Source organism: Atta colombica, unplaced genomic scaffold (genome assembly GCF_001594045.1).
Source record: "Atta colombica isolate Treedump-2 unplaced genomic scaffold, Acol1.0 scaffold47, whole genome shotgun sequence".
Lineage (NCBI taxonomy): Eukaryota > Metazoa > Arthropoda > Insecta > Hymenoptera > Formicidae > Atta > Atta colombica.
The window spans coordinates 3909428-3919169 of NW_017259536.1; the positions used below are offsets into that span (position 1 = coordinate 3909428).

At 31.2% G+C, this 9742-nt stretch overlaps 1 protein-coding gene and 1 pseudogene across 1 annotated transcript in view; one reads left to right on the top strand and one right to left on the bottom strand.

The window, feature by feature from the left end:
- The window catches only part of LOC108691567 (glutamate-gated chloride channel), a 77493-nt gene that overhangs the window by 43815 nt on the left and 23936 nt on the right, over positions 1-9742 (bottom strand). The window lies entirely within an intron of this gene.
- LOC108691459 overlaps positions 4280-9742 on the top strand; it is an 8321-nt pseudogene continuing 2858 nt past the window's right edge.

Consider the following 9742-nt stretch of genomic DNA (forward strand, 5'->3'; position numbering starts at 1 on the left):
CAAAATTATTAATTTCTTTCATGAGAAATTAGGACGTGATATTAAATTCGACCGAGTGCCTTTCGTTTCGTTCGAATGTCAAGAGATGTCCATTTTATTTGAGAATGTTAATGCTATTTTTGATACTGTCATTATGATCAGCATTGAACTGGTCAAACTTGAACTCAACCATTTCCAGCCATCGACATGTATCTAGATACAAGGCATTCGTTTGCTCCCAGTTCTCACCCTTGAGCTAACAGAAGGTGTGAAAATCTGTAATGAAAGACCAAACACAAATTCACGCCTATAATGAACGTACATCTAGAAATCTCTCCTTGAAGCTACTCTTCTTTCGCATTATGTAATTTAGTAATAATGGTTTCTTTTAAGTGTTCGTTTAATTACATTAAAAAATAAATAATAATAATAATAAGAAATATTAATAAAAAATAATAACTTCCGTAAAGAAAATTAGCAATACGAGAACAATTATGCAAAAAAAGTCTTTCCGTTACTATTTCATTTTTCTATTAATCCAGATGTATATCTTTCTGTATAAGTGCCGAGTTTCGTGCAAGGAACGGACTTACGTAAAAATACATGAGTGTCCCAGATTTTTGCCACGCGATTCTTGATCGAGTTTCGGTTCTTGAACAAGTAGACACGCGTTCTTAACGAAAATTTATATCGGTGCACCTAGATTATCCTTTCCTCAGCGAAAACTTGCATCATGGCATCTACATTATCAAAGTGTCAGAAGTCATTTTATTCTACGTCGCGTGCTAACTCGCGAGTTGGGAGCTCGGGGCCAAGATTAAATGTCCAAAGCGTTTCTCTTAAATACACGCGATAACGTTTCGAAATTACATAGACACGTCAACATTCACCTCACGTGATATTTTCATTATTTTCACAGAGTGATATCTATCGTATTATGATGTATCATATCGTAAAGACAATAAAAAATTCCGATAATTGTGCTATTGTTATCTATCTTTTTTCAGAAACCCAAGGTACGAGAAGTCGGCCATTTATTGTCTTGCCTATCGATACAAAGAAAGAAGGAAAAAAAGAGAGAAAGCTAGCGGAATGCAACGATTAATCTTTTGTTACGAGGAGCCATTATATGTAATGGCTTTCATATGTTCATTATGTACGAAAAATCAGTACAACTGCTCAAAAATTTTCCATCTAACTAAGATAATGAAAGGTAATAGTAGTAACGCAATTATTACATGACATAAACATCTAATGTTATCGGTCTAAGATAATAATACAAGTGTTAATTAGTCAGTGTATCTATACTTAAATCTAGTGTTACTGGAAAAATATTGAAACAACAAGAAACTGTATTTTTCAACATATATTACTTATAATCGCGAGATTATACTCTTACATGAATGTGTTGTTCGCTATAATTATCAGTATTCCTTCCTAATAATACTAAATAAGGAAAACCTTATTAATTACGTTACTTTGCGGATTCATCATCCGTATTCAAGTATAACTGCACCAGGAATATATTCAGATAAAAATAAAGATAAAAGTCGCGATCACGTACTCTCAGTGTGAAGTTTACATTCACGATTACAACTGATCGAGTCATAATATTACGAACAGAAAACGATTCAGAAAATAGACATCTGAGCGATGATGAAAAATTCTGTTGTGCGAACTCATTTCTTTCTATTTTTTTTTCTAATTATATATCAATATCGTTTATCAGTATTATAGAAAGCAGAGACAAGCAAACCAATTTTTGTTTGGTGTGAAAGGAGCAAAGTGGTTCGACCGGAAATGACAAGTGTCGATAGAAGGGATCGTTGAGTCTACGGAAGTGAGATACGCGCGCCAGTGCAAGATTGTTCGATTACACTTGACTGTAAGTACATGTTTTGTCCCAATTGACGAGGTGTTACATGAGTGCGTAATATACCGTGAACGTGTTGCTTTCAATTCTATTGTTGTGCTCGAGCACGACTACACGGATAATAAGTGATTTCAACGTGCAGAGAATCTAAGTATTTCTTTCTTATTTACTTTAATTTTATTACTTTATCGTTAGATTTATCCAAATACATGCGACACTCTGTGAATATGCAGCGGAATGTATACATCGAGAGAAGAATGCGTACTAAATATAATTTTAATAAATATTTATTTGTGTAATACTAGCTAAATATTTATTAAATGTGAACATATATTTATTTAGTACAAGAATTAAAAATTTTTAGTAGCTATTTTCAAAAAATATTAAGAATTTAATAAAAATTTTACAGATTGTCCCATTATATCCGAGTATCTATTAACGAATTTGATTGGAGACACTCAGTACGCACTGATGCACATTAAAGCCATCGTACACAAATTGACGTAAAAATATGTGTTTAAAATAAATATAAAAGCAGATTAAACCATGAAGTCCTCAATATATTTAATTGTACTGTTAAGTAAAATATGTATTTTATAATTCCAAATTTTTACATTTTATTTTTTCACAGATTAAATCAGTGTGTATAATGATTTTAATATGCACTTGTACGTTCAACCGAATTCGCTATATGTAAAATTTGAGCACAATTCTCTTATTGGTTTAAAAATTATTTAATTTTTTGTTCGTTTTTATTCTTCTGAAAATCGTGTTTTATAATATTTATTTGCAAATTTCATGAAGAAGTAATATAAGAATTAAATCAAATATATTAAAACATATATTTGATTTAATTCTTATATTCTAAAACAATAATACAAAACAATAATAAATATCTATGTAAAACTTTATTTGGATCTATTTCCTCGTTTAAAAATTATTGACCTGCAGTAAAATATTTATTTTACTGCATAAAACCATTATAAGCAATTAAATTATCTGTTGCTTTGTTTGCAGTTAGCAGAACGCATTTCACTGCTAATATCATCAACATTTTTTAGAATTGACTGATTTAGCTATTTTTGGCTGATTATTTTATACATTTTTACCTAATATTGTTATGAAAACATTAACAATATTGTTATGAAAACATTAACAAAACATTCTTAATTTAATTTAACTATCATTTTTTATTTAATAAATATTTATTTACCGTAAGTGAATGTTAAATTAGTACTACTATATATTCAAACGAAATAAATATTTATTAAAATATAGTATGTTTTTCTCAGTATATTCTATGAAAACAACTTCTTGTTAAATAACAAAGAAAGATAAAATAAAAACAGATTAATTTGCATAACTGTGAAATGTATCCTACATATTACATTACATATCATATTACATTACATTCTATATTTACAATTAATACACTTTAACAATATATTGTAAACAAATTTATATTGGCTAGTATTTATAAAAATCATTTTTTGATCAAATTTTTGAACATTGTCGAATTTTATACAGAAGGATGTGGCGCATTGCTTTAAAAAAATTGCAATAAAGACCAAATTAGTCAATATATATATTTTTTAATTCAGACGATGAATTTTCACATTAATGTTAATAGCAAATAATCGATATATATTATATAATTATATATTATATAATTATATATTATATAATTGTTGATAAAATGTAAGAAGTTTGTTGTATCTTTTGGCCTCTGAATGCTGACTAATTCGACTCGTGTAGACTCATTAAAGCTTCGAACCTTCGATAGACTGCACCGTTTTTCTCCGACACAAAAAAAAAAAGAAAAGTAAAAAAAGAGAAAAAAGAAATGGTGAGTAAAGTTACACGGCAAAAGTTGCTTCATCAGGCGTTTCCTGCATTTGGAACTAATAACAAATCTGTCGTGTCACGGGGTGATCGCAGAGGAAAGAAGGGGGTGAAATATGACCTATTTTCGTCACTCTCCGGATTGAAAGTATTTCCGACATCCGAGGGTTAAGCTAAGACGAGAAAATGTCGAACGGGAAACGAACACGGGGAGAGGGTGAAAAACGGGGCGTTCGGTTCGTCGTCGTCATCGTCATCGTCGTCGTCGTTGTGCTTTGCTCATACTTTGCTATAACGTGAACTGACGTATATCGATATAGAAGCGTCGCGTGTTTCGGTCCAGCGCTGAGTCTCCTCGCGATAATCATAACTCGATAACCATAACTCTTGGAAAATCCCTCTATTGCGTGCTTTACAACTTATACAAAGCCCGAATTGTTAGCCTAAGACGAACGACCGCCTTGTAAATATCACGTGGTCTCCTTCGTCTATGACTGCGAGCGCATGTATACAGTACACGTAACTAGAATTGCGAACTCTGTGATTAAAAGCAATTTCGTGTAAATAAGCTTCTCCTTAACGACAATGTTAATTACTGAAACAGGAGAGTAAATTTGACCTGACAATACAAAATATATTTAAAAAAAAAACTAAATTTTAATAAATATTTGTTTAAATAGTTCTAAGTGAATATTTAAATGTATTAACATATATTATAAATATATAACACATTATAAATATATAACATATATTTATTTGATACAAAAACCATTTGATTTAACTATTATTTTTTATTGAATAAATATTTATTTATTGTAAGCAAATAAATATTTTACTTTGTTAGTACGATTCAAAGAAATTTGTATTAAGATTTAATAATTTCTTATCAGTGTAGTTTAATATAATTTAACATAAATTTAACATAAAAATAAAAGTATATTCATTTAATAATTAAATTATTCTTTGTTAAACTTCAAGAGCTCATTCGATTTTGTTAATTTTTTTCTCCGTTTTAGACTCACTGCATTCGCAAGCAGTAATTTTAAGGAACGGTAATTTTATATGCAGAATAGTCAAAGAATTAATCCTTCTGTCACTAAATAATAATAAGAAATACTTGGCGTTAATTTCTCCACCATATTTTAATCTCTTACTCGAGATTAAAATTCCGAATTTTGGTCTTTCATGTTTTACAGAGCATAATATGCACACAGGAAGTTGAATAGTCTTATTCGTGTCTTAAATTCCATGCGCATGGTACGCGATATTTTTCCATTAGTCTAAACTAATATTCTGAATCATGTATTTGTTGAATAAACACGAGTTTCGTTGCCATAAATAATCGCAAAACGTAACCGCATACATATTGAACGCGTTGAATCGATAAGCGAGGGCGTTCGGTAGCATCGTTTATGAATACATAGTTGATATATTTTTATACTTGGATACTTTTGCAAAATAAAAAAAATCAAGAGATTGATAAAATACATATGATATGTGCTAGAATTCTTACTCGCAAATCAATTGACATTTGCTAATATCAAAAGTATAAAGACAAAGTCGTGCAAAGTCAGCTGTGAGTTACTCGATCGAATATAATGAAATGAAAGATGCGGAAAACGAAGTGCGCAGCCGATCAAGGATATTCCCGGCCCGAAAGCATTGCCTTTTCTTGGCAATTGATTCAGATTCCTACCATACATAAGTAAGAGAATCTGTCATGAAAGCGGATTCGAAACACGCGTTGAGATTTTTATCGATACTTAAACTAAATAACAACAGCTGACTAACATTTTATATTAAATTATACTATAAAATGTTGTAACTATATTTATAAAATTATTGTTTTATATATATATATATATATATATATTTATATTATTTACTAACATTATAGCAATAATAAAAATAATGCTCTTGATACCATAATTATTTTACCATGCAATTATAATCACAAATACGATATATTTTTCTCTCACAATCAGTGTATAATATATTTCCTCTGTTTCTTAATTATATTTCGTGTATGTGTAAACGACAATTATTGACGTAAATGGTGCAGGTGGATATGGCAAAGTACATCTTAAAACGCAATTGTATACTAAAAAAAGATTAGCTGCTACAGAAAATTAAATGGTAAAATATGGTACAGAATTTTTTGGCTATTGCAGCAGCTTAATGAGTATGGATGCTGCATAATCAATACGGTGACATTGTCAAATTAGACAAAATTGGTAATCCTGGCAATCGACCATTTTTCTACTCTCACTGGAGCTAAAATGTATCGGGTGGAAAGCACGTGGTTGCCGATTGCTATGGATTTTTATATTACGATCGCAAAAACAGAAAAAGAAATACATCTTCAATGGACAACCTTGCAACAAGGTCAGTAAAATATCTTGATAGAAATGTACACAGTGAAAAACATTTTGTATTTCTATTAAAAATGGTCCAATCATTTCTTTGTTAAAATTTTGTGTAGAATTTTTAACATATCCTAATATTAATTTAACATTGTATTGCTTGCACATTTTTTTGTGTTAAATTGATATTCAACATTCCTTAATAGTGAAATAACATAATTTACGAATATCTAACAATGTATTTAAAATGTAAATTCTAAGACAAAGGAATAAAGTACGTGTTAATTTAACATGTTACATATGTAACACTGACACCATTTGTAAACAAATTGCAAAAGCATAATTTTTCAATAAAATTAATATTTATGACTTATTAGATTAACACGTATTGTATTCCTTTATTTTAGAATTTACATTTGAAATACATTGTTAAAAAGTAACAGTTACAGTAGTTAGTTATAGTTACAGTAATAGTTAAATAATATGTTAGAAAGTAACACAAGTATATAAAAAGTTAATATAACAAATTTTTGGTATTGACATTTTATATAATATTTGTGTCACTTTCTAAGATATTAATCTTGTGTTAGGTTAACACGTTTGAGTGGATCATGAAATGTTTTAAATTAACACAACCTTTCCAACTATGTAATCATCAAGAGAGAAAAAATGTCTCTTTTTTTCACAAGATATATAATACTATATCTTGATTCCCAACCGTACCTCTTTATAATTCGATGACGTAATAATGAAAACTTCTCTTTAAAAATATCCTTTAAAAAATCCTGGAATAAAATTACTTATATAGAAAGAAGCTTGTTAAGTTCCATGCTAGATAAATATCTAGGTATAAGTGATAGTATACGAGTATCTTATGTGTACAAAGAGCGTCCTAGTTTCGCTGTGCTCCCTCGTTACCCGTCTATTATTAAGATATTAAAAAACTTGAAAAAATAGAAAAAGTGCAAGCACGATTTCATTAAACGGTCTTTTCAGCTTACGAATCGTAATATTCTTCCGCTTATCTCTGATCGCTTCAACCATCTACGTGATTTGCGTCACAGCTAGTTTCGAACAGAGTTATGTCGTACTAAATTGTTAGATTAATAACGTATTAGCTATTATGACTTGCGAGATTGCAACATGGATAAATGCACACGTTCCCGATGCAGTACGTCAGATATATGGTCAAGCGCGAAGGTCGTCGATATCCCGAAAATTCGTCAGAATACAGGAACACGAGCTGACGAAGCAACCCTCCACCCCATCGGTATCCTAATTCTCTCTCTCTCCCTCTCTCTCCCTCTCTCTCTCTCTCTACATATATATCTATCTATCTATCACTGTCTCTCTATCTCTCCTATGTCCTGTACGGTCGATAGTTCAGCGAGTGTATAGAGAGCCACATAGACCAAACACAGAAGCCTACATAAATTGCGTACGATGTAACATCTCGTCTCTCGGTGAAAAGGGCGCTCTTAGCCAGGGCAAATTGTGGCACGACTTTCGATCGAAAGTCAATCCGCACATGATGCAATCGCGAATGATCAAGGCACACGTGTCGCAGATCAGCGAGGTGGCCAGCGAATTCATAGAGAAAATGCGAGCACGAAATTACATGGAATTGCCGAGCGTCTTCACCAACGAATTGCTGAAATGGATCTTAGAGTGTAAGTGATACCGAATGAGATATTTACACCACTAATGTTTTGCGCTTCTCTTCGAAAATGGAGCATCTAGAACGTAGATGTACGTATGTAAGTCTTGCTTGTAACAATGGAATTGATGAATTAGCTCGCACTCCAAATTCAATGCACTGCGGCATTGTACATTCGAGTGTGAATCATAATGCATTTATCAACGGTATGACAAGAGAGATACAATTGAAAGTTAAAAATACATCGCTCTATTTTTCAATATTAAAATTCGTCAGTCAATTAACGATCATTACCGTTGTGTCGTAATTAAGCAATATGTTCGATCGCGCTGGATGTCGCACTAGAGTGCTTGATACCTAATCTTGCCGCAGCCTCGGAGCCGCGAATAATGATTAATTGCATGCACGAGATGTTCGATCTCATGTACTGCATGGAAATTCAGATGTCTCTGTGGAAGATATACAATACGCGGAATCTCAAGAAGTTCTTCCATGTGCTGGATACGCTTAATGGGTAAATATTGAAACTTATACTCGTTACACGTCAGCATATTACTCCAAAACTCCTATATGAATACGCGAATTTGTTACTCCACGTCGTCATTACTGTAATCCTCGATGTGTTTTCTCGATATTCTCATGTCGCGAAGTTAGTTATCAATAATGTATCATGTGTCTCACGTTAATTATTTTCTATTTAGAATAAAATTTAATACGTTTTACGTTATTCTGTTATCCTCTTCTACGTTTCGCTTGCACATGAATTCATCCTGCAACAAGCCGTAACAAGCTTCAAAACACGACTCATCGTCGCCGTCGTACTCGCAATTTTATTTACGATCTCTTTTAAAATCGCTAGTAAACACATCGAGCAAACTAAAGTATGAAACAATGAATAATAGCACAAATCTACACGAGTGCAGTATATTAGAGAAACTTTTGCATATCGACAAAATAACGGCACAGGTAATGGCGCTCGATATCCTAATGACTAATATGTATATCGTGATAATATGTATATTGATACGATAAGATTCGAGTTCTTCAAAACAATTATCACAGTTCGATCTTCTACAAACAAAACATTCTTTTCCGATAGACTAAATATAATAATATAAAATGATAAATGATTCTAATTAAAATAAAAAAGAATCTTTTCATTTTTTTTATGTGACTATATCTGCTATAAGTGTATCTTCGAAATTTTTATTTTTTATTTCCGGCCTTCGAAATTTTTTTATTTTTACTCCCGGTCGAGGTAATATTTTTCACAATAAGAATTAATTATTTATAGATTTTACTGTGTCACTCAATATTAATAAGATCGTTTGAAAATGCGAAAAAGCATCAAATTGTTAAATTGCTAGTCAATGTGCTATTACTGCGGTAGTTTAGTAGAATTAACGTTTCAAAACCGAAAAATCATTTCGACGCGCATTTCAAAGGACTATATAAATATATAGTATATAAGTTCACAGAATCATACAAGCATTTAAGATCCAGCTGGATCGTTTAAGGCATTGATTTCTAGTTTGTTTCATTTTTTTATATATTTAACCACAAACATTTTTTTTAATGCATCGGAAATATTTTAGACAAAAGAAAGATGATTAATTAATTATATCAAAGTTTCAAAAATGAGGCTAGATTAAATAATAATCTGTTACAAACTGGCAATCTGTCTGGTAGTTTGTATTACATCGCGTTGTATTACATCGCGAATAATTCGGAGGAAAATCTGCGGGAAGAAGTAATGTCCGTGTTACTGGACAAAACATTGCCCATCACGCAAAACGTCCTAAATCAGAAAAGATACGCTAAGGCTTGCATCAAGGAATCCCTTCGATTGTTTCTCATTGCTGTAGCTATTCTTAGAACTATGCAAATGGATGTTTGTTGATAGGAGGATATAAAATACCGGCAGGAATGCGTGGTGTTTTTCTTTACTTTTATTTATTATGTATAGTTTAATCCGATAACTAATTAATAATTGTATTATTTATATCTTTTCGTTGGATTATTAATTAA